Source organism: Scyliorhinus torazame, chromosome 15 (assembly GCF_047496885.1).
Source record: "Scyliorhinus torazame isolate Kashiwa2021f chromosome 15, sScyTor2.1, whole genome shotgun sequence".
Lineage (NCBI taxonomy): Eukaryota > Metazoa > Chordata > Chondrichthyes > Carcharhiniformes > Scyliorhinidae > Scyliorhinus > Scyliorhinus torazame.
In genome coordinates this window covers 53,915,994-53,941,251 of record NC_092721.1, presented here as the reverse complement: position 1 = coordinate 53,941,251, position 25,258 = coordinate 53,915,994, and the positions used below count along the sequence as shown (strand labels likewise).

At 51.4% G+C, this 25,258-nt stretch overlaps 1 protein-coding gene across 9 annotated transcripts in view; it reads left to right on the top strand.

Moving 5' to 3' along the window:
- The first annotated feature begins 12,017 nt into the window (after window positions 1-12,017).
- Window positions 12,018-25,258, top strand: part of dzip1 (DAZ interacting zinc finger protein 1) — a 646,334-nt gene continuing 633,093 nt past the window's right edge. For all 9 annotated transcript variants that reach the window (XR_011935128.1, XR_011935127.1, XM_072476252.1 and 6 more), the window contains exon 1: window positions 12,018-12,109. The gene's annotated coding sequence lies outside the window, so the exon portion shown is untranslated. The remainder of the gene's footprint in view (window positions 12,110-25,258) is intronic.

The following is a 25,258-nucleotide window of genomic DNA, read 5'->3' as shown; positions in this document are numbered from 1 at the left end:
GCACCTTCCACATCTGTCCTCTACCCCAAAGAACCTACTCAACCTCGCCCCCGTCAAGTGCGCTCTGTGGACCACCTTAAATTGTATCAGGCTGAGTCTGGCACACGAGGAGGAGGAATTAACCCTACCTAGGGCATCAGCCCACAGACCTTCCTCGATCTCCTCCCCCAGCTCCTCCTCCCATTTGCCCTTCAACTCTTCTACCAGTGCTTCCCCCTCTTCTTTCAACTCCTGGTGTATTTCCGACACCTTGCCCTCCCCGACCCATACACCCGAGATCACCCTATCTTGAACTTCTTGTGCCGGGAGCAACGGGAATTCCCTCAGCTGTCGCCTCACAAAAGCCCTCACCTGCATATATCTAAAGGCATTTCCCGGGGGTAACTCGAACTTTCCCTCCAGTGCCCCTAGGTTCGCAAACGTCCCGTCGATGAACAGGTCCCCCATTCTTCCAATCCCCGCCCGATGCCAGCTCTGGAACCCCCCGTCCATCTTCCCCGGGACAAACCGGTGGTCACCCCTGATCGGGGACCACACCGATGCTCCCATTGCACCCCAGTGCCGTCTCCACTGGCCCCAGATCCTTAGCGTTGCCACCACCACCGGGCTCGTGGTATACTTTGTCGGCGAGAACGGCAGCGGTGCCGTCACCAACGCCCCCAGGCTCGTTCCTTTACAGGACGCCATCTCCATCCTCTTCCATGCCGCCCCCTCTCCCTCCATAACCCACTTGCGGATTATCGCCACATTTGCTGCCCAGTAGTAGCTCCCCAGGTTTGGCAGCGCCAACCCTCCTCGGTCCCCACTGCGTTCCAGGAACCCTCTCCTTACTCTCAGGGTCTTATTCGCCCACACAAACCCCATAATACTCCTGCCTACTCTCTTAAAAAAGGCCTTAGTGATCACAATGGGAAGGCACTGAAACACAAACAGAAACCTCAGAAGGACCACCATTTTGACCGACTGCACTCTACCCGCCAGCGAGAGCGGTAACATGTCCCATCTTTTGAAATCCTCCTCCATTTGCTCCACCAACCTCGTCAGATTCAGTTTATGTAGGGTCCCCCAACTCCTGGCTCTCTGGATCCCCAGATACCGAAAGCTCCCCTCCGCCCTCCTCAGCGGTAGGTCCCCTATCCCTCTTTCTTGGTCCCCCGCCTGTAATCCAAAGAGCTCACTCTTCCCTACATTGAGCTTATAGCTCCCTCAACGACATGGCCAATGGTTCGATCACCAATGCAAACAACAGGTGGCACCCCTGCCTCGTCCCTCGGTACAGTCGAAAGTACTCCGACCTCCGCCGGTTCGTCACTACACTCGCCATCGGGGCTCTGTAAAGGAGCTTAACCCAATTGATAAACCCCACCCCGAACCCAAACCTACGCAGCACCTCCCAGAGGTACTCCCACTCTACTCGGTCAAAGGCCGTCTCCGCGTCCATAGCTGCCACTATCTCCGCCTCTCCCTCCTCCGATGGCATCATTATCACGTTTAAGAGCCGCCGCACATTGGTGTTTAGTTGCCTGCCCTTTACAAATCCCGTCTGGTCCTCGTGGATTACCCCCGGGACACAGTCCTCGATCCTCGTGGCCAGCACTTTTGCCAGCAACTTTGCATCCACATTGAGGAGCGAGATCGGCCTGTACGATCCACATTGCAGCGGGTCCTTGTCCCGCTTTAGGATCAAAGAAATTGCCGCTTCCGACATTGTCGGGGGCAGGGTCCCCTCCTCTCTTGCCTCATTAATGGTCCTCACCAGTAGCGGGGCCAACAGGTCTGCGTACTTCCTGTAGAACTCCACCGGGAATCCGTCCGGTCCCGGGGCCTTCCCCGTCTGCATGCTCCCCAAACCCTTGCTCAGCTCCTCCAACGCAATTGGTGCCCCCAAACCAGCCACCTCTTGCTCCTCCACCCTTGGGAATCTCAGCTGATCTAGGAATCATCTCATCCCCTCTTCCCCTACTGGGGGCTGGGATCTGTCCAGCTCTTCATAAAAGGCCTTGAATACCTCGTTTATTTTCGTCGCACTCCGAACCATGGTTCCCCTTCCATCTTTGACTCCCCCTATTTCCCTCGCTGCCATCCACTTACGGAGCTGGTGTGCCAGCATCCGACTAGCCTTTTCCCCATACTCGTAGGTCGCCCCCTGCGCTTTCCTCCACTGTGCCTCCGCCTGCCCTGTGGTCAACAGGTCAAACTCCGTCTGGAGCCGTCGTCTTTCCCCAAGTAATCTTTCCTCCGGGGCCTCTGCGTATCTCCTGTCCACTCTCAAAATCTCCCCCACTAAACTCTCCCTTTCCATACCCTCTGTCTTCTCCCTATGAGCCCTAATGGAAATTAGCTCTTGCCTGATCACCGCCTTCAACGCCTCCCATACCACCCCCACCCGCACCTCCCCGTTGTCGTTGGCCTCCAAGTACCTTTCGCTACACCCCCTCACCTTCCCACACACCACCTCGTCCGCCAGCAGTCCCACATCCAGCCCCTCTCCTCTCCCAGCTCCAGTTCCACCCAGTGCGGGGCATGGTCCGAAACGGCTATAGCCGAATACTCCGTCCCCTCCACGCTCGGGATGAGCGCCCTACCCAGAACAAAGAAATCTATCCGGGAGTAGGCTTTGTGTACATGGGAGAAGAAAGAAAATTCCTTGGTCTGCGGCCTTGCAAACCGCCAGGGGTCCACTCCCCCCATCTGATCCATAAACCCCCTAAATACCTTGCCGGCCTCTTTCCAGTCCTTGATCTGGAGCGGTCCAGTGCTGGATCCAACACTGTATTGAAGTCCCCTCCCATTATCAGGCCTCCTATCTCCAGGTCCGAAATGCGCCCCAACATGCGCTTCATGAATCCTGCATCATCCCAGTTCGGGGCGTATACGTTTACCAACACCACCCACGTCCCTTGCAGCCTACCGCTCACCATTACATATCGCCCTCCATTGTCCGCTACAATAGTCTTGGCCTCAAATGACACCTGCTTTCCCACCAATATTGCCACCCCTCTATTCTTCGCGTCCAGTCCCGAGTGGAATACCTGTCCTACCCATCCCTTTCTTAACCTGACCTGGTCCGCCACCTTCAGATGTGTCTCTTGGAGCATGGCCACGTCCGCCTTCAGTCCCTTTCGTGCGCGAACACTCGAGCCCTCTTCACCGGCCCATTCAGGCCCCTCACATTCCACATTATCAGCCGGATTGGAGGGGCTCTCACCCCCCCCGCGCCCCGCCGACTAGCCATCTCCTTTTCTGGGCCAGTCCCGTGTCCACGCCTCCCTCACCCTCCAGTCCCCCAGAGGGGGGACCCCCGTCCCGACCACCTCTTCTGTGTCCCATTCCCTTTCGGCCAGTGCAGCAGCAACCCTTCCCCCCCCCCCCCTTCCCCCCCTCCCCTCCCCCCCGCTAGACCCCTGTCTAGCTTTTTTGCTCCCCCCATGTCACTCCCGTGAGTCAGCTGACGCCTGCTGACCCCGGCTTCCCCCGCTGTCCCATTGACCTCCCCACGTGGGAGTCTCCCAATCCATATGCATTCCTTCGTTCCCCTTCCCACCTTTCTTCCCGCGCGCGGGAAAAAAACCCGCCCTTTCCAAAGCCCGCTCCGCCCCCTCTGGCGCAGCTCCTGTCTAGGCCTTGTCTCTCTCCCCCAGCCCATGTAACATTTCCTGTGCGTGATTGACCCCCTATATACAACAACCATCACACATCAAATCCCAAAACATCCCCCCCACCCTCACAAACCCTCAGTTAGAGTCCAACTTTTCGGCTTGTACAAAGGTCCACGCCTCTTCAGGCGTTTCGAAGTAATAGTGTTGGCCCTTGTATGTGACCCACAGTCGCGCTGGCTGCAGCATTCCGAATTTCACTTCTTTCCGGTACAACGCCGCTTTGGCCCGGTTGAAACCCGCTCTCCGCTTTGCAACCTCCGTGCTCCAGTCCGGGTATATTCGGATCTCTGCATTGTCCCACTTACTGCTCCGCTCCTTCTTGGCCCATCTCAGGACCCACTCTCTGTCCGTGAACCGATGGAACCTCACCACCATCGCCCTTGGCGGCTCATTTGCCTGGGGCTTCTTTGCCAGCACCCGATGTGCCCCGTCCAACTCCAGCGGCCTTGAAGGGGCCTTCGTGCCCATCATCGCCTCGAGCATCTTGCTCGCGTATGCCCCGGCATCAGCCCCCTCCACTCCCTCAGGGAGACCCAGGATTCGCAGATTCTTTCTCCTCGACCTGTTCACCTGTTCTCCAGGTCTTCGAGTCTTCCCGCCCACCTCTTGTGTCGTGCCTCGTTCCGCTCCACTCTCACCGCCAGGCCCACGAGCTCGTCCTCGTTCTGACTGACTCTTTTCTGTACCTCCTGGATCTTAGCTTCGTGGGCCTTCTGTGTGATCCCGAGTCCTTCAATTGCCGAAAGCATAGGCGCCAACATCTCTTTGCGCATCTCCTCACGCTGCTCCTCGAAGCAGCGCTTGATGAACTCCTGCAGCTCCCCTTTGTCCCTGGCTGCCGCCATTTTGTTTTCTTTCTCTCGCTTCTCCCGTTGCTCAAGTGCCGCTCCTTTGGCCGTTACACTTCTGGTCCGTTTCATAGAAGTTGGCAGTGTTTGCTTCACCAGTCTGCCCCAAAAAGTCTATGGAAACTCCTGAAAAAGGTCTGAGAGTCGGCTCCAGACGGGAGCTGCCGAATGCGCGACATACTCCTCCATGGCCACCACCAGAAGCCTCGTCCCTGCTTCTTCAATGGCCTTGGTAGATCTTTTCACAGTTGTTCCCTCTGCTGCTAGAATTCACCTTTGATAGAGTCAAGCCAGATTGCAGCTTTAAGCTTGCCCTTCCCCCGCCTGCATGCTGGAAGAGGCCCTTGTCTACTGCTGCAGCTCAAGCCAAATCTTTCACTGTTTCTGCTGGGTCTGGTAGCCAAAAGGCACAACACTCCTGGGGGACACTGTTAGGGGAATGCTGCAGCCTTCTTCCCACACCGGGAAATATCAAACAAATGCCGTGGGGGCCCTGTAAAAGAGCCCAAAAGTCCGTTCCAAGCGGGAGCTGCCGAATATGCGACCTAGCTCTGCATAGCCGCACCCGGAAGTCCAAGTCCCCCCATGATCAGTCGGTGTGTGTCGATGTCGGGGATTTCTGCGATGGTCTTCTTAATGAAATCCGTGTTGTCCCAGTTGGGTGCTGTCATGTGAGAGTGCCTTTAAGAAATGGATGTTTAAGCAATGTACCTTTAAGAAATGCAGTGATGTCAGAGTGTGGGTGGAGCTGGGGGCTTTTAGCTCAGCCATTTTGAAGTTTCAGTTTGAGAGAGCTGCTGAAAAGTGCGTGACTGGTTTGCTGAGAGCTGCAGGAAGGAAAAGAGCTGGTCTGGTGATTTCTGCAAATCCAAGGACTATAAATATATTGAATGTAATCTGTTGTGCTCCTATTTTTGAAGGGTTGAAGTCTTTTGGAGGTTTAATAGAACAGTTTGCAGGATTGGGTAGTATTGTATTATTTTGGGGTTATCTTTGAAGTAAGGGGTGTTAAGAGAACCAATGGTTATTTAAAAGGTTAAGTTGAGTTCATGGAATAAACATTGTTTTGTTTTAATACTAATACTGTTTAATTGTAATACTACTCCGAGGGAACAAGCCGTGTGCTTCAAAAGCAACAAAACATTAAAGGGGGAGGTTGGTTGAACTCCATGATACATTTTGGGGTTCTGAAAACGCCTCTCGCATAACAGGTGCATACACATTTATCAGGACAACCGGTGACCTGGCCACGACACCGCTGACCATGATGTGCCATCCCTCTTGGTCTTTTTTTAAAAAAAAGATATTTTTATTAAGGCATTTATAATTTTAACAATTTTCAAGAGGGAACAAAAAACAAAGTGAATAACACCCACCCAACCAACAACCAAACCCAGCCAACAATGCTTACATACGCAATTCCCCAATCCCCCTTTCCCACTAACTATTTCCCGCCTCATCCAGCCCCCCGTGCCTCACTCTTTCCTTTCCCCACCCCCACCGATTAAGTTCAGGGTGAACTTAATCTTCTCGAGCCTGAGAAACCCGGCCATGACACTAACCCATACTCCCGATTTCCGGGGTTCTGTATCGCTCCATGCCAATAAGATCTGTCTCCGGGCTACAAGGGAGGCAAAGGCCAAAACATCAGCCTCTCTCACTCCTTGGACTCCCGGGTCTACCGACACACCAAAAATGGCAACCTCTGGACTCGGAACCACCCGTACGTTCAATACCTTTAACATGACATTGGCAAATCCCTGCCAAAATCCCCGAAGCCTCGGACATGGCACTGTTGCTTCACAGCTCCAGGGTCCCTGGTTCGATTCCCGGCTTGGATCACTGTCTGTGTGGAGTCTGCACGTTCTCCCTGTGTCTGCGTGGGTTTACTCCGGCTGCTCCAGTTTCCTCCCACAAGTCACGAAAGATGTGCTGTTAGGTGAATTGGACATTCTGAATTCTCCCTCTGTTACCCGAACAGGCGCCTGAATGTGGCGACTAGGGGCTTTTCACAGTAACTTCATTGCAGTGTTTATGTAAGCCTACTTGTGACGATAAAGATTATTATTATTATTACATGCCCAAAACATATGGACATGATTCGTGGGATCTCCCGCACACTGCCTACACCTATCCTCAACCCCTTCAAAGAACCTGCTCATTTGGGCCACAGTCATATGCACCCTGTGGACAAGGACACGTTGATTCTACTCAGGGCATCCTCCCACAACCCCACCTCCAATTCCCTGCCCAGTTCTTCCTCCCCTTTTCGATTCACCTCCCCTATCGGGGCTCCCTCCCATTCCATGAGCTCTTTATAAATTTCTGAGACCTTCCTCTCCCCCACTCCTGTTTTCGACACTACCTTATCCTGTATCCCCTGGTATGGCAGGTGCGGAAAGGTCAAAACCTGCCTCTGTACAAAGTCCCTCGCGTCCAAGTGGCGGAACCCATTCCCACCAGGCAGCTCGAACCCCACCTCGAATTCCTCCAAGCACGGAAAGCCGCCATCAATAAACAAGTCCCCAAACCGCTCGATCCCAGCTCGCTGCCACCCCCGAAACCCCCCACCCAGGCCCCTGGGAGCAAACCAGTAGTTGCCACAAATTGGTGCCCAAACCGACGCCCTCTCCACCCTAATATGATTTCGCCACTGTCCCCACACCCTCAGGGCTGCCACTATTACCGGGCTTGTGGAGGCTGGATCTGGGAAGTTGGTGGATGAGGAAGTGTGTGAGCGGGTAGGGCCGCCATCCGGGGGTATGTGGAGCTCAATGACACAGGGGAGGTCATGGCTGCCACGCTGTGTGAGGCACTCAAGGCGGTGGTTTGGGGGGAGTTTATTTCAATTCGGACGCACAGCGAGAAGGCGGAAGAGGCAGGGATGACAAGGCTGGTGGAAGAAATTCTCAGGGTGGTATACCAAGGAGGTATTCGGAGCCCGGAGGCAGGGCTGCTGAAGGAGAGGCTGAGGCTCCAGATGGAGTTCAGATTAGTGTCCATGGGGAAGGCAGTGGGACAGCTACGGAGGGCCAGTGGGGCAGTATACCAGTATGGTGAGAAGGTGAGTAGGACGCTGGCCCACCAGCTGAGGAAGCAAGGGAGATTGGCAGAGTGAAGTACAGGATGTGAAGGGTGATGTTGGACACGGTGTGGGTGAATGGGGTGTTCGAGTCTTTTTACAGGGGATTGTATGAGTCGGCACCCCCCCACCCCCCTCTCCCGGGAGGGGCTGGGGGGGGCAGTTCCTGGATGGTTTGGAGTTTTCCAAGGTGGACGAGGAATTGGTGCAAGGATTGGGTCTGGGTGGGTTCCCAGTGGAGTTTTATAGAAAGTTTCAGGGGGGCATCTGGGGCACTGCTGGTGAGGGCATACAATGAGGCTGCGGAGAAAGGGGAACTCCCCCTACACTATTGCAGGCATCCATCTCTTTGCTATTGAAAAATGACAAGGTTCCGGAGTGATGTGGATCGTACTGTCCGATATCGCTATGAATGTAGACAGCAAGTTACTGGCAAAGGCATTGACTTCGCGAATTGAGGACTGTTTCCTGGGGGTGATAGGCAAGGAACAAATGGGGTTTGTGAAAGGGAGACAGTTGTCGGCAAATGTGAGGAGGCTGCTCAACGTGATTATGATGCCTCCGGTGGTGTAGGTGGTAGTGGCGATGGACGCGGAGACAGCTTTCGACTGTGTGGAGTGGGAATATTTATGGAATGTGCTGGGGCAGTTTGGGTTCAGGCAGGGGTTTGTGGACTGAGTCTGGCTGCTGTACAAGGCACCGGCTGCAAGTGTGCAGACGAACTGGGTGAGTTCGGGATATTTCGGGCTGCATCGCGGGACAAGGCAGGGGTGCCACTCTCCCCGTTGCTTTTTGCCTTGGCTATTGAACCACTGGCAAAGGCGCTTAGAGCATCGAGAGATTGCAAAGGGATTGTGCAGGGAGGTGGGGCGGGGGGGGGGGGGGGGGTGGTGGGGGGCGTTGAGCACAGGGTTTCGCTGTACGCGGATGACCTGCTGTTATATATTTCAGACCCATTGGGTGGCATTGGGGACATTATGAGGATTTTGGAGGACTTTGGCCAGTTTTCCGGGTGTAATTTGAACATGGGAAAGAGCGAGGTGTTTCCCGATTGAGGCTAGAGGGCAGGAGAAGAGGTTAGGGGAGTTGCCGTTCAAGGTAGTGGGGTGTTGGGTGCAGTTGGACAAGTTAAATTTGACTCGGCTAGTGGAGCAGATGTAGAGGGACTTCAAGAGGTGAGATATGTTGCCACTGTCATTGGTGGGTCGGGTGCAGACTGTAAAGATGACGGTGCTGCCAAGGTTACAGTTCGTTTTTCAGAACCTCCTGATCTTTGTCCCGAAGTCGTTCTTTAAAAAGGTTAACGCGTTGATCCCTGGATTTGTATGGGCGGGGAAGACCCTGTGGGTCAAAGGGCTTTTATGGAGTGGGGGCTAAAAGGTGGGGAGCTGGCCTTGCCGAATATAATGAACTACTACTGGGCGGAGAACATCGCCATGGTTGGAAAATGGGTAGCGGGGGAGGGGTTGGCATGGGGGCGGATGGAGGCAGCTTCTTGTAGGGGAACAAGCTTAAGGACATTGCTAACAGCGCCTCTGCGGTTGTTTTGCAAAATTGGAGGACCTGGAGGAAGAGTATGAGCTGCCCTGGGGGAACGGCTTCAGGTATCTGCAGATTTGAGATTTTATGGAGAAATACTGTCCTTCCCTGGGCTACCACCCTTGGGGTTGCAGGACAAGGTGCTGGTAAAGGAGGAGATAGGGGAGGGGAAGGTGTCTGAGGTCTTCAAGGAGCTGATGGGGGGCGTGGGCGGGGGGGCGGGGGGCGGTGGGGGGGTGCAGGTGGTGGATATAAAGAGGACGTTGGAGGAGGAGGTGGGTGGGGAGAAGGAGGCTGAGATGTGAGCTGAGGCCCTGCGGAGGGTGAATGCGTCCTCGTCATGTGTGAGGCTAATCCTCATCCAGTTTAAAGTACATCACAGGGCACACATGACGGTAGTGCGGATGAGTAGGTTTTTGAGGGGGTAGAGGATAGGTGTGGGAGGTGCGCTGTGGACCCGTGAATCACATCCACATGTTTTGGACATGTCCGAACCTGAAGGGGCTCTGACAGGTGTTTGCGGACGTATGGTCCGAGGTGTCGTTTGATGGGTTCGCTCGGAGGTGAAGGCCGTTCGTTGACTTGTGTAAGGAAGATTTTGGAGTCAGCAGAGGGAGGGGGGGGGGGGTAAGGGAGTTAAAATGAGGAAGGCAGGATGGAAGGAGAGGGTGAGAGTGGGGAGCACGGGGGAAATGGGTGTTGGTTATTTATCATGTTGTATAATTGTGCTTCTGCTTTGGTTTGTTTTTTATGAAAATGTCTGAATAAAATATTATTAAAAAATAAAAAAACTTTGTAAGGTGTTTCACAAAAGTGTTATAAAACAAAATTTTACTCTGAGATGCATAGAGATTTTTCGATAGAAAACGAAAATGCTGCAATGGTTAAAATCAAGGATGTTCAAGGAGATTAGATGTGGGGCGGTGTTCGCGTTCGGCGATCGGCCGGAGAATCCTCGTTTGTGGCAAAATTTGTGGTGGCACCGCGTTTGCGACGCTTTGTCCCCTCAAAAACGGCGTACTCGAGGAGTACGGCGCATGCCGTATGGACAGCCTCAGGACGTCATCTGAGGCCCTCCCCAATGCTCTGTCCCCGATGGACCGAGTTCCCTTCTGCATGGGTCACTCATGCTATTTGTTTTTGTGAACCCGGCATGGCGGCTGCGGACTGAGTCCAGCGCTAACACAGTTGGGGGGGAGCCGCGCCACGGGTAGGGGGTCTTTGGCGGGGGCTGGGGGACTGGTGGAGGGTGGTCCGGGAATGGCAAGGGGGGTTACTGGGGGACAGTATCTGGCAGGCCGGGTCCGTGCAAGACTGGCACCATGTTGTAAGGCACGGCCACTGCAGGCCGTCGCTGTGCGCATGCACGGCCACGGACTCGCCAATTCTCCGGCTCTATCCGCAGGTAAAGCTGGGGGCTTTATGCTGCGTGGCTGCTAGCCCCCCACCGGACGGAGGATCGGTGCAGCTTTTGCGCCATCTTTTCTGTCATAAAGCGCCACTGTTCCCACTCCGGCATCAGCACTTAGTCTGCAAATCGGAGAATCCAGCCCATGGAGTCATAGTGGATCACTCAGAGGATTTTAGGGCTGGAGGCGATTCTGGAAATAGGGAAGGCTGAGGCCATGGGCAACCTGGAAACCAAGATGATAATTTTAAAATTAAGGCATTAACGCAGACACGTACGGTGGCAGTTGTTAGCACTGCTGCCTTACAGCGCTGGGAACCCAGATTCGATTCTAGCTTTGGGTAACGGTCGGTGTCGTGTTTGCGCATTCTCTGTGTGTCTGCGTGGATTTCCTCCAGTCCAAAGGTGTTCCATAATCAGTGCCCTGGGTTACGGGGATAGGGCAGGGGAGTGGGCGTAGGTAGCATGCTTTTTTGGAGGGTTGGTGCAGACTCAATGGGCCAAATGGCCTCCTTCTGCACTGTCGGGATTCTATGAACATAAGGTTCATCAGCGAACAAAGGGGTGATGGGGGAAGGATACTTGCTGTGCGTTAGGATATGGATGACCTTACGTTTATCCCGGGTAGAAGATGGAAGATGGGAGACCAGCCAGGAGAGTACTGGTGTAAGCAAGTTTAGAAATCACAAAGGCATGGATCTAAATCCTTGAGGGACATCAGAGGTAAGACCATATAAATAGAATCATATAAATAGGAAGAGATGCCTTCATTCTTATATTATATCTTATTATCACCTCCCTGAGTAGAGGAAACTACCAATCGCTACTAATCTTGTCATAGTCGCTCAACATGAAGGACTTCAACTAAGTCTCAAGTCTTTCCTCATAACTGTAAACCTAATAACAGTCCAGTGGATTAACATGAAATTCTATTTAATTGTATTGCATTGTTCCGATATCAGGGTACCCAAAATTGAAGATAATAGTTCAACAATTGTTCATTTGGCTGGTGAACAAAATGAGTTAACAGGTTAGGTTGGGTTTGTGGAAGGGGGGGGGGGGGGGGAAGAGAGATTAACCAGTTTGACCGGGTTAACAGATTAGGGGGGGGGGGGGAAGAGAGATTAACCAGTTTGACCGGGTTAACAACTATTATGGTCAGATAATAATTCTGACAATAGTCAGAAGCCTAACTAAAGTTTTGTGCACATTCAATATTACCTCCTCTCCTTTGTGTTCTAAAATTCAGCCCAAAAGATCAAGGATTCTGCTTTCCTTTTTTATGGCATTATCTGCTATCTTTATTGCTCTATGTATCAGCACAATAAATTCAACTACTTCTGATGTGCACCCTTCGCTACTAAAACATTATTTTCTAATTTCTTTTAATTTCCCAAATATCAGCCAAGTTCTTATCTGTGTCCTCTGACAACCCTGTTTCCAATTTGCCACACCTCCCAACCAGACTAAGTCCTGATCTCTTTCCTGGTGCAGATTTCTAACTCAGGATAGCAAGCAGGACGCTTCCAGGAAAGACGGAACGCCACGTCGTTTATTTTGTCCAATTGCCAAGGTAAAAATCCAGTAATTTCAATGACAAGTGTGATTATGGTCGTGAAGTTGGACAAGTAAAAATATCAGTGCAAACATGGGCGGAATATCTAATTCTAATTTCCTGTCACAATTTGCGAAATATTGTGGAAAACCAAAGAGGTTGGCGCTGGGAATGGAGAGACCGAGATAGGAGGGCCTGTGGTTAAGGTCCTCAGCCCAGCGGCCAGGCTAATGGCCACCCGCGTTCCGCTTCTTCTTCAGCCCCTTCCTCCCGAACCCGGCATTCGGACTGACTGACATTGTGACTCTGATTGAGTCGGGTCCTTTGTTCTCGTTTTGTTTTTAATTAACTGGACTTTGTTGTTCAAAAAGGCAGACCAAAGCAAATTAGATCGGAACGGGTGAAAGCGGGGCCGCCATAACAGGATAATCAGATCGGTTGCTAAGCAATGGAATAATTGCGAAGGAAGCCCCAGGTGCGTCAAAGGGCGGTTGGTGAACAAAATGAGTTAACAGGTTAGAGGGGAAGGGAGAGAGAGAGAGATCAACCAGTTTGACCGGGTTAACAGATTTGAGTGAGGTGGGAGGGGGAGCGAGAGATTAACCAGTTTGACCGGGTTAACAGATTAGGGGAGGGGAGGGAGGAAGAGAAAGATTAACCAGTTTGACCGGGTTAACAGATGAGAGTGAGGTGGGGGGAGAGAGGTTAACCAGTTTGACCGGGTTAACAGATTAGAGTGAGGTGGGGGGAGAGAGATTAACCAGTTTGACCGGGTTAACAGATTAGGGGGGGAGAGAGAGATTAACCAGTTTGACCGGGTTAACAGATTAGGGGGGGGGGAGGAAGAGAGAGATTAACCAGTTTGACCGGGTTAACAGATTTGGGGGGGGGGGAGGAAGAGAGAGATTAACCAGTTTGACCGGGTTAACAGATTAGGGGAGGGGAGGGGAGGGGAGGGGGGGAGGAAGAGAGAGATTAACCAGTTTGACCGGGTTAACAGATTAGGGGAGGGGTGGGGGAGAGAGAGATTAACCAGTTTGACCGGGTTAACAGATTAGAGTGAGGTGGGGGGAGAGAGGTTAACCAGTTTGACCGGGTTAACAGATTAGGGGAGGGGGGGGAGGAAGAGAGAGATTAACCAGTTTGACCGGGTTAACAGATAAGGGGGGGGGAGAGAGAGAGATTAACCAGTTTGACCGGGTTAACAGATTAGGGGGGGGGGGAAGAGAGAGATTAACCAGTTTGACCGGGTTAACAGATTGGGGGGGGGGAAGAGAGAGATTAACCAGTTTGACCGGGTTAACAGATTAGGGGAGGGGGGGGAGGAAGAGAGAGATTAACCAGTTTGACCGGGTTAACAGATTGGGGGGGCGGAGGAAGCGAGAGATTAACCAGTTTAACCGGGTTAACAGATTAGGGGAGGGGAGGGGAGGGGGGGGAGGAAGAGAGAGATTAACCAGTTTGACCGGGTTAACAGATTAGGGGAGGGGTGGGGGAGAGAGAGAGATTAACCAGTTTGACCGGGTTAACAGATTAGAGTGAGGTGGGGGGAGAGAGGTTAACCAGTTTGACCGGGTTAACAGATTAGGGGAGGGGGGGAGGAAGAGAGAGATTAACCAGTTTGACCGGGTTAACAGATAAGGGGGGGGGGCGAGAGAGAGAGATTAACCAGTTTGACCGGGTTAACAGATTAGGGGGGGGGAGAGAGAGATTAACCAGTTTGACCGGGTTAACAGATTGGGGGGGGGAAGAGAGAGATTAACCAGTTTGACCGGGTTAACAGATTGGGGGGGGGGGGGGAGGAAGAGAGAGATTAACCAGTTTAACCGGGTTAACAGATTAGGGGAGGGGGGGGGGAGGAAGAGAGAGATTAACCAGTTTGACCGGGTTAACAGATTAGGGGAGGGGTGGGGGAGAGAGAGAGATTAACCAGTTTGACCGGGTTAACAGATTAGAGTGGGGGGGGGAATTAACCAGTTTGACCGGGTTAACAGATTAGAGTGAGGTGGGGGGAGAGAGGTTAACCAGTTTGACCGGGTTAACAGATTAGGGGAGGGGGGGGAGGAAGAGAGAGATTAACCAGTTTGACCGGGTTAACAGATTAGGGGGGGGGGGGAGAGAGAGATTAACCAGTTTGACCGGGTTAACAGATTAGGGGGGGGGGAGAGAGAGAGAGAGAGATTAACCAGTTTGACCGGGTTAACAGATTAGAGTGAGGTGGGGGGAGAGAGGTTAACCAGTTTTACCGGGTTAACAGATTAGGGGATGGGGGGGAGGAAGAGAGAGATTAACCAGTTTGACCGGGTTAACAGATTAGGGGGGGGGGAGAGAGAGAGATTAACCAGTTTGACCGGGTTAACAGATTAGAGTGAGGTGGGGGGAGAGAGGTTAACCAGTTTGACCGGGTTAACAGATTAGGGGATGGGGGGGAGGAAGAGAGAGATTAACCAGTTTGACCGGGTTAACAGATTAGGGGGGGGGGAGAGAGAGAGATTAACCAGTTTGACCGGGTTAACAGATTAAGGGGGGGGGGAGAGATAGATTAACCAGTTTGACCGGGTTAACAGATTGGGGGGGGGGAGGAAGAGAGAGATTAACCAGTTTGACCGGGTTAACAGATTAGGGTAGGGGAGGGGAGGGGGGGGGAGGAAGAGAGAGATTAACCACTTTGACCGGGTTAACAGATTGGGGGGGGGGGAGGAAGAGAGAGATTAACCAGTTTGACCGGGTTAACAGATTAGGGAGGGGAGGGGAGGGGAGGGGGTGAGGATGAGAGAGATTAACCAGTTTGACCGGGTTAACAGATTGGGGGGGGGGGGAGGAAGAGAGAGATTAACCAGTTTGACCGGGTTAACAGATTAGGGGAGGAGGGGGGGGGAGGAAGAGAGAGATTAACCAGTTTGACCGGGTTAACAGATAAGGGGGGGGGGGAGAGAGAGAGATTAACCAGTTTGACCGGGTTAACAGATTAGGGGGGGGGAGAGAGAGATTAACCAGTTTGACCGGGTTAACAGATTGGGGGGGGGGGAAGAGAGAGATTAACCAGTTTGACCGGGTTAACAGATTAGGGGAGGGGAGGGGAGGGGGGGGGAGGAAGAGAGAGATTAACCAGTTTGACCGGGTTAACAGATTGGGGGGGGGGGAGGAAGAGAGAGATTAACCAGTTTAACCGGGTTAACAGATTAGGGGAGGGGAGGGGGGGGGAGGGAGGAAGAGAGAGATTAACCAGTTTGACCGGGTTAACAGATTAGGGGAGGGGTGGGGGAGAGAGAGAGATTAACCAGTTTTACCGGGTTAACAGATTAGAGTGGGGGGGGGGGGGGAATTAACCAGTTTGACCGGGTTAACAGATTAGAGTGAGGTGGGGGGAGGGAGGTTAACCAGTTTGACCGGGTTAACAGATTAGGGGAGGGGGGGGAGGAAGAGAGAGATTAACCAGCTTGACCGGGTTAACAGATTAGGGGGGGGGAGAGAGAGAGATTAACCAGTTTGACCGGGTTAACAGATTAGGGGGGGAGAGAGAGAGATTAACCAGTTTGACCGGGTTAACAGATTGGGGGGGGGGGGAGGAAGAGAGAGATTAACCAGTTTGACCGGGTTAACAGATTAGGGGAGGGGAGGGGAGAGGGGGGGGGAGGAAGAGAGAGATTAACCAGTTTGACCGGGTTAACAGATTGGGGGGGGGAGGAAGAGAGAGATTAACCAGTTTTACCGGGTTAACAGATTAGGGGAGGGGGGGGGAGGGAGAGGGGGGGGAGGAAGAGAGAGATTAACCAGTTTGACCGGGTTAACAGATTGGGGGGGGGAGGAAGAGAGAGATTAACCACTTTGACCGGGTTAACAGATTGGGGGGGGGGGGGGAGGAAGAGAGAGATTAACCAGTTTGACCGGGTTAACAGATTAGGGAGGGGAGGGGAGGGGAGGGGGTGAGGATGAGAGAGATTAACCAGTTTGACCGGGTTAACAGATTGGGGGGGGGGGGAGGAAGAGAGAGATTAACCAGTTTGACCGGGTTAACAGATTAGGGGAGGAGGGGGGGGGGAGGAAGAGAGAGATTAACCAGTTTGACCGGGTTAACAGATAAGGGGGGGGGGGGAGAGAGAGAGATTAACCAGTTTGACCGGGTTAACAGATTAGGGGGGGGGAGAGAGAGATTAACCAGTTTGACCGGGTTAACAGATTGGGGGGGGGGGAAGAGAGAGATTAACCAGTTTGACCGGGTTAACAGATTAGGGGAGGGGAGGGGAGGGGGAGGGGAGGGGGGGGGAGGAAGAGAGAGATTAACCAGTTTGACCGGGTTAACAGATTGGGGGGGGGGGAGGAAGAGAGAGATTAACCAGTTTAACCGGGTTAACAGATTAGGGGAGGGGAGGGGGGGGGGGAGGGAGGAAGAGAGAGATTAACCAGTTTGACCGGGTTAACAGATTAGGGGAGGGGTGGGGGAGAGAGAGAGATTAACCAGTTTTACCGGGTTAACAGATTAGAGTGGGGGGGGGGGGAATTAACCAGTTTGACCGGGTTAACAGATTAGAGTGAGGTGGGGGGAGGGAGGTTAACCAGTTTGACCGGGTTAACAGATTAGGGGAGGGGGGGGAGGAAGAGAGAGATTAACCAGCTTGACCGGGTTAACAGATTAGGGGGGGGGAGAGAGAGAGATTAACCAGTTTGACCGGGTTAACAGATTAGGGGGGGAGAGAGAGAGATTAACCAGTTTGACCGGGTTAACAGATTGGGGGGGGGGGAGGAAGAGAGAGATTAACCAGTTTGACCGGGTTAACAGATTAGGGGAGGGGAGGGGAGGGGAGAGGGGGGGGGAGGAAGAGAGAGATTAACCAGTTTGACCGGGTTAACAGATTGGGGGGGGGAGGAAGAGAGAGATTAACCAGTTTTACCGGGTTAACAGATTAGGGGAGGGGGGGGGAGGGAGAGGGGGGGGAGGAAGAGAGAGATTAACCAGTTTGACCGGGTTAACAGATTAGGGGAGGGGTGGGGGAGAGAGAGAGATTAACCAGTTTGACCGGGTTAACAGATTAGAGTGAGGTGGGGGGAGAGAGGTTAACCAGTTTGACCGGGTTAACAGATTAGGGGGGGGGAAGAGAGAGATTAACCAGTTTGACCGGGTTAACAGATTGGGGGGGGGGAGGAAGAGAGAGATTAACCAGTTTGACCGGGTTAACAGATTGGGGGGGGGGAGGAAGAGAGAGATTAACCAGTTTAACCGGGTTAACAGATGAGGGGAGGGGGGGGGAGGAAGAGAGAGATTAACCAGTTTGACCGGGTTAACAGATTAGGGGAGGGGTTGGGGAGAGAGAGAGATTAACCAGTTTGACCGGGTTAACAGATTAGAGTGAGGTGGGGGGAGAGAGGTTAACCAGTTTGACCGGGTTAACAGATTAGGGGAGGGGGGGGGGAAGAGTGAGATTAACCAGTTTGACCGGGTTAACAGATAAGGGGGGGAGAGAGAGAGATTAACCAGTTTGACCGGGTTAACAGATTGGGGGGGGGGAAGAGAGAGATTAACCAGTTTGACCGGGTTAACAGATTAGGGGAGGGGAGGTGAGGGGAGGGGGGGGAGGAAGAGAGAGATTAACCAGTTTGACCGGGTTAACAGATTGGGGGGGGGGGAGGAAGAGAGAGATTAACCAGTTTAACCGGGTTAACAGATTAGGGGAGGGGAGGGGGGGGGGAGGAAGAGAGAGATTAACCAGTTTGACCGGGTTAACAGATTAGGGGAGGGGTGGGGGAGAGAGAGAGATTAACCAGTTTGACCGGGTTAACAGATTAGAGTGGGGGGGGGGGGGGAATTAACCAGTTTGACCGGGTTAACAGATTAGGGGAGGGGGGGAGGAAGAGAGAGATTAACCAGTTTGACCGGGTTAACAGATTAGGGGGGGGGGAGAGAGAGATTAACCAGTTTGACCGGGTTAACAGATTAGGGGGGGGGGGGAGAGAGAGAGAGAGATTAACCAGTTTGACCGGGTTAACAGATTAGAGTGAGGTTGGGGGAGAGAGGTTAACCAGTTTTACCGGGTTAACAGATTAGGGGATGGGGGGGAGGAAGAGAGAGATTAACCAGTTTGACCGGGTTAACAGATTAGGGGGGAGAGAGAGATTAACCAGTTTGACCGGGTTAACAGATTAGAGTGAGGTGGGGCGAGAGAGGTTAACCAGTTTGACCGGGTTAACAGATTAGGCGATGGGGGGGAGGAAGAGAGAGATTAACCAGTTTGACCGGGTTAACAGATTAGGGGGGGGGAGAGAGAGAGATTAACCAGTTTGACCGGGTTAACAGATTTAAGGGGGGGGGGAGAGAGAGATTAACCAGTTTGACCGGGTTAACAGATTGGGGGGGGGGGGAGGAAGAGAGAGATTAACCAGTTTGACCGGGTTAACAGATTAGGGGAGGGGAGGGGAGGGGGGGAGGAAGGAAGAGAGAGATTAACCAGTTTAACCGGGTTAACAGATTGGGGGGGGGGGAGGAAGAGCGAGATTAACCAGTTTGACCGGGTTAACAGATTAGGGGAGGGGAGGGGAGGGGGGGGAGGAAGAGAGAGATAACCAGTTTGACCGGGTTAACAGATTAGGGGAGGGGTGGGGGAGAGAGAGAGAGATTAACCAGTTTGACCGGGTTAACAGATTAGAGTGGGGGGGGGGAATTAACCAGTTCGACTGGGTTAACAGATTAGAGTGAGGTGGGGGGAGAGAGGTTAACCAGTTTGACCGGGTTAACAGATTAGGGGAGGGGGGGGAGGAAGAGAGAGATTAACCAGTTTGACCGTGTTAACAGATTGGGGGGGGGGGAGGAAGAGAGAGATTAACCAGTTTGACCGGGTTAACAGATTGGGGGGGGGGAGGAAGAGAGCGATTAACCAGTTTGACCGGGTTAACAGATTAGGGGAGGGGTGGGGGAGAGAGAGAGAGAGATTAGCCAGTTTGACCGGGTTAACAGATTAGAGTGGGGGGGGGGGAATTAACCAGTTTGACTGGGTTAACAGATTAGAGTGAGGTGGGGGGAGAGAGGTTAACCAGTTTGACCGGGTTAACAGATTAGGGGAGGGGGGGAGGAAGAGAGAGATTAACCAGTTTGACCGGGTTAACAGATTGGGGGGGGGGGAGGAAGAGAGAGATTAACCAGTTTGACCGGGTTAACAGATTGGGGAGGGGAGGAAGAGAGAGATTAACCAGTTTGACCGGGTTAACAGATTAGGGGGAGGGGAGGAAGAGAGAGATTAACCAGTTTGACCGGGTTAACAGATTAGGGGAGGGGTGGGGGGGAGAGAGAGATTAACCAGTTTGACCGGGTTAACAGATTAGAGTGAGGTGGGGGGAGAGAGGTTAACCAGTTTGACCGGGTTAACAGATTAGGGGAGGGGGGGGGAGGAAGAGAGAGATTAACCAGTTTGACCGGGTTAACAGATTAGGGGGGGGGGAAGAGAGAGAGATTAACCAGTTTGACCGGGTTAACAGATTAGGGGGGGAGAGAGAGAGATTAACCAGTTTGACCGGGTTACCAGATTAGGGGAGGAGAGGGGGGAGGAAGAGAGAGATTAACCAGTTTGACCGGGTTAACAGATTTTTTTGGGGGGGGAGAGACTAACCAGTTTGACCGGGTTAACAGATTAGAGGGAGGGGGGGAGAGAGATTTTAACCAGTTTGACCGGGTTAACAGATTAGAGTGAGGTGGGGGGAAGAGAGATTAACCAGTTTGACCGGGTTAACAGATTAGAGTGAGGTGGGAGGCGGAGCGAGAGATTAACCAGTTTGACCGGGTTAACAGATTAGGGGGGGGGGGAAGAGAGAGAGATTAACCAGTTTGACCGGGTTAACAGATTGGGGGGGGGGGGAAGAGATTAACCAGTTTGACCGGGTTAACAGATTAGAGGGAGGGGTGGGGGAGAGAGAGATTAACCAGTTTGACCGGGTTAACAGATTAGAGTGAGGTGGGGGGAGAGAGATTAACCAGTTTGACCGGGTTAACAGATTAGAGGGAGGGGGGGGGAGAGAGAGATTAACCAGTTTGACCGGGTTAACAGATTAGAGTGAGGTGGGGGGAGAGAGATTAACCAGTTTGACCGGGTTAACAGATTAGAGTGAGGTGGAAGGGGGAGCGAGAGATTAACCAGTTTGACCGGGTTAACAGATTAGGGGGGGGGGTGGAGAGAGAGGGAGATTAACCAGTTTGACCAGGTTAACAGATTGGGGGGGGGGAGATATTAACCAGTTTGACCGGGTTAACAGATTAGAGGGAGGGGGGGGAGAGAGAGATTAACCAGATGACCGGGTTAACAGATTAGAGGGAGGTGGGAGGGGGAGAGAGAAAGATTAACCAGTTTGACCGGATTAACGGATTAGAGTGAGGTGGGAGGGGGGGGGAAAGAGAGAGATTAACCAGTTTGTCCAGGTTAACAGATTCGAGTGAGGTGGGGGAAGAGAGATTAACCAGTTTGACCGGGTTAACAGATTAGAGTGAGGTGGGAGGGGGAGCGAGAGATTAACCAGTTTGACCGGGTTAACAGGTTAGAGTGTGGTGGGGGGAGAGAGATTAACCAGTTTCACCGGGTTTACAGATTAAGGTGAGGTGGGGGGAGCGGGATTAACCAGTTTGACCGGGTTAACAGGTTAGAGTGAGGCGGGGGAGAGAGATTAACCAGTTTGGTCGGGTTAGTGGATTAGAGTGGCATGGCGGAGAGAGATTAACGGGTTTGATCGGGTTAACAGGTTAGCGGGGTGGGGAGATTAGTTTGACCAGGTTAGAGTGGGGTGGGGTGAGAGATTAACCACTTTGATCGGGTTAACAAGTTATTGTGGGGGGGGGGGTGAGAGAGGTTAACCAGTTTGACTAGGTTAGCAGGTTGAATGTGGAGGGGGAGAGATTAACCAGTTTGACTGAGTTAACAGGTTCGAGTGTGGAGGGGAGAGAGAGATTCACCAGTTTGACCGTGTTAACAGGTTAGAGCATGGAGGGGGATAGAGATTAACTAGTTTGAATGGGTTTACATGTTCGAGTAGGGTGGGGAGAGAACCAGTTTTACCGATTCAACTGATAAGAGGCAAAGGAGGGCTAGATTAACCAGTTTGACCCAGTTAAACAGAGTGGGCGAGCTAGAGAGTTAACCAGTTTGATAAAGTTAACTGGTCAGAGTGGGGAGTGAAAACATGAGATTAACTAGTTGTACAGGGTTAAGCCGTTAGAATGGGAAGGAAGGAGAGTGTGATTAAGCAGGTTAACTGAGTTAACTCGTTAGAGTGGGTGAAGAATAAGGAGGGATTGACCAATTTTACCGAGTTACCTTGTCAAAGTGGGGGTCAGAGAGGGGTTAACCAGGTTAACCAAGTTAACTAATTAGAGTGGGGAAGGGGGAGACAGCTTAACATATTTGAGCTGGTTAACCAGTTAAAGCAGAGGAGGGAGTGAGAGATTAACCAATTTGACCAATTTACCTGGTTAGAGGAGGGAGAAGGAGAGTAACAATTTTGATGGAGTTACCCAGAGTGGGGGAGGGTGAGAAAGATTAACAGCATGCTTGCCTTCATTGGCCGGGGCATTGAGTATAAGAATTGGCAAGTCATGTTGCAGCTGTATAGAACCTTAGTTAGGCCACACTTGGAGTATAGTGTTCAATTCTGGTCGCCACACTACCAGAAGGATGTGGAGGCTTTAGAGAGGGTGCAGAAGAGATTTACCAGAACGTTGCCTGGTATGGAGGGCATTAGCTATGAGGAGCGGTTGAATAAACTCGGTTTGTTCTCACTGGAACGAAGGAGGTTGAGGGGCGACCTGATAGAGGTCTACAAAATTATGAGGGGCATAGACCGAGTGGATAGTCAGCGGCTTTTCCCCTGGGTAGAGGGGTCAATTACTAGGGGGCATAGGTTTAAGGTGAGAGGGGCAAGGTTTAGAGTAGATGTACGAGGCAAGTTTTTTACGCAGAGGGTAGTGGTTGCCTGGAACTCGCTACCGGAGGAGGTGGTGGAAGCAGGGACGATAGTGACATTTAAGGGGTATCTTGACAAATACATGAATAGGATGGGAATAGAGGGATACGGACCCAGGAAGTGTAGAAGATTGTAGTTTAGTCGGGCAGCATGGTCGGCACGGGCTTGGAGGGCCGAAGGGCCTGTTCCTGTGCTGTACATTTCTTTGTTCTTTGTTGAGGGGCTGGTTTAGCACAGTGGGCTAAACAGCTGGCTTGTAAAGCAGAACAAGGTCTGCAGCGCGGGTTCAATTCCCGTACCAGCCTCCCCGAACAGGCGCCGGAATGTGGCGACGAGGGGCTTTTCACAGTAACTTCTTTTGAAGCTTACTTGTGACAATAAGCGATTTTCATTTCATTCATTCATTTCATTTTCAACTGGTTACAGTGGGAGAAGAATCTGGATATTAACAGATGTAATCAGCCACAATGTGAAATTGTGTAACAATTTTCCCATACAGTTCCGCTGTAGCTGTGTTTACATACTGTTGCATTAAATATTGAAGGAGTGAATGCTTGATATCTGAAATTAAAACTGAAAATGCTGGGAATGTCCAGCATGATTGATGTAAGAACATAAGAACTAGGAACAGGAGTAGGCCATCTGGCCCCTCGAGCCTGCTCCGCCATTCAATGAGATCATGACTGATCTTTGTGGACTCAGCGCCACTCTCCGGCCCGTACACCATATCCCCGAATCCCTTTATTCTTTAGAAAGGCATCTATCTTTTTCTTAAAAACGTTTAAAGAAGGAGCCTCCACTGCTTCACTGGGCAAGGAATTCCAGAGATTCACAACCCTTTGGGTGAAGAAGTTCCTCCTACACTCCGTCCTAAATCTACCTCCCCTTATTTTGAGGCTATGCGCCCTAGTTCTGCTTTCCCCGACCAGTTGTAAGGTCACAACTAGAAATATTAATTCTGTTTCTCTTTTGTCAGATGCTGTCAGAGCTGCTGAGTATTTCCAACATTTTTCTGCTTTTATTGCATTGTGGTAGTTGCTTCCAGGATTCATTTAAAAATAATGATTTTAGTGATTAGAATCTGCTGAATGTGGAGGATTGGTTGTTACAAGAGAATATGAAATAGGGAAGTTGTAAACATGGTGCAAAAAAAGCTTTGTTTCTTTCATGTGCAGATTATCAGTTGCTATACAGTCTGAGTTGTTAACACCTGTCTGTTGCTAGATTCCATGTAAAAGTAAATTTAAAGAAAAAATTTAGAGTACCCAATTCATTTTTTCCAATGAAGGGCAATTTAGAGTGGCCAATCCACCTAGCCTGCACATCTTTGGGTGTGGGGGTGTTGCTAACTTTTGGTGGCTATAAATATGGCGGTTAATAAGGTTGCCTTTCTGAATCTTATTTATGAATATTTCCCACCTAAATGTTGCTCGTTGTGCCTTTACTTAATTTGCTCTGTTTTATAACCTTTGCTCTGAGTCGCCAGGTATCTTTATGATAATGTTGTGGAGGAGAATGCTGAGCTCCAGGTAAATAGATTAGATGGCATTGAGGTACGTAGGGAAGAGGTGTTGGCAATTCTGGACAGGCTGAAAATAGATAAGTCCCCGGGACCTGATGGGATTTATCCTAGGATTCTCTGGGAGGCCAGGGAAGAGATTGCTGGACCATTGGCTTTGATTTTTATGTCATCATTGGCTACAGGAATAGTGCCAGAGGACTGGAGGACAGCAAATGTGGTCCCTTTGTTCAAAAAGGGGAGCAGAGACAACCCCGGCAACTATAGACCGGTGAGCCTCACGTCTGTAGTGGGTAAAGTCTTGGAGGGGATTATAAGAGACAAGATTTATAATCATCTAGATAGGAATAATATGATCAGGGATAGTCAGCATGGCTTTGTGAAGGGTAGGTCATGCCTCACAAACCTTATCAAGTTCTTTGAGAAGGTGACTGAACAGGTAGACGAGGGTAGAGCAGTTGATGTGGTGTATATGGATTTCAGCAAAGCGTTTGATAAGGTTCCCCACGGTAGGCTATTGCAGAAAATACGGAGGCTGGGGATTGAGGGTGATTTAGAGATGTGGATCAGAAATTGGCTAGCTGAAAGAAGACAGAGGGTGGTGGTTGATGGGAAATGTTCAGAATGGAGTTCAGTCACAAGTGGAGTACCACAAGGATCTGTTCTGGGGCCGTTGCTGTTTGTCATTTTTATCAATGACCTAGAGGAAGGCGCAGAAGGGTGGGTGAGTAAATTTGCAGACGATACTAAAGTCGGTGGTGTTGTCAATAGTGTGGAAGGATGTAGCAGGTTACAGAGGGATATAGATAAGCTGCAGAGCTGGGCTGAGAGGTGGCAAATGGAGTTTAATGTAGAGAAGTGTGAGGTGATTCACTTTGGAAGGAATAACAGGAATGTGGAATATTTGGCTAATGGTAAAGTACTTGAAAGTGTGGATGAGCAGAGGGATCTAGGTGTCCATGTACGTAGATCCCTGAAAGTTGCCACCCAGGTTGATAGGGTGGTGAAGAAGGCCTATGGAGTGTTGGCCTTTATTGGTAGAGGGATTGAATTCCGGAGTCAGGGGGTCATGTTGCAGCTGTACAGAACTCTGGTACGGCCGCATTTGGAGTATTGCGTACAGTTCTGGTCACCGCATTATAGGAAGGACGTGGAGGCTTTGGAGCGGGTTCAGAGGAGATTTACCAGGATGTTGCCTGGTATGGAGGGAAAATCTTATGAGGAAAGGCTGATGGACTTGAGGTTGTTTTCGTTGGAGAGAAGAAGGTTAAGAGGAGACTTAATAGAGGCATACAAAATGATCAGGGGGTTGGATAGGGTGGACAGTGAGAGCCTTCTCCCGCGGATGGAAATGGCTGGCACGAGAGGACATAGCTTTAAACTGAGGGGTAATAGATATAGGACAGAGGTCAGAGGTAGGTTCTTTACGCAAAGAGTAGTGAGGCCGTGGAATGCCCTACCTGCTACAGTAGTGAACTCGCCAACATTGAGGGCATTTAAAAGTTTATTGGATAAACATATGGATGATAATGGTATAGTGTAGGTTAGATGGCTTTTGTTTCGGTGCAACATCGTGGGCCGAAGGGCCTGTACTGCGCTGTATTGTTCTATGTTCTATGATACCACCACGAGGTTCAAGTTCAAGTGCTGATCAATAACCCAATACACCAGTTAGTAAGCTTCAAATCAAAACACATTTATTATACACAGTC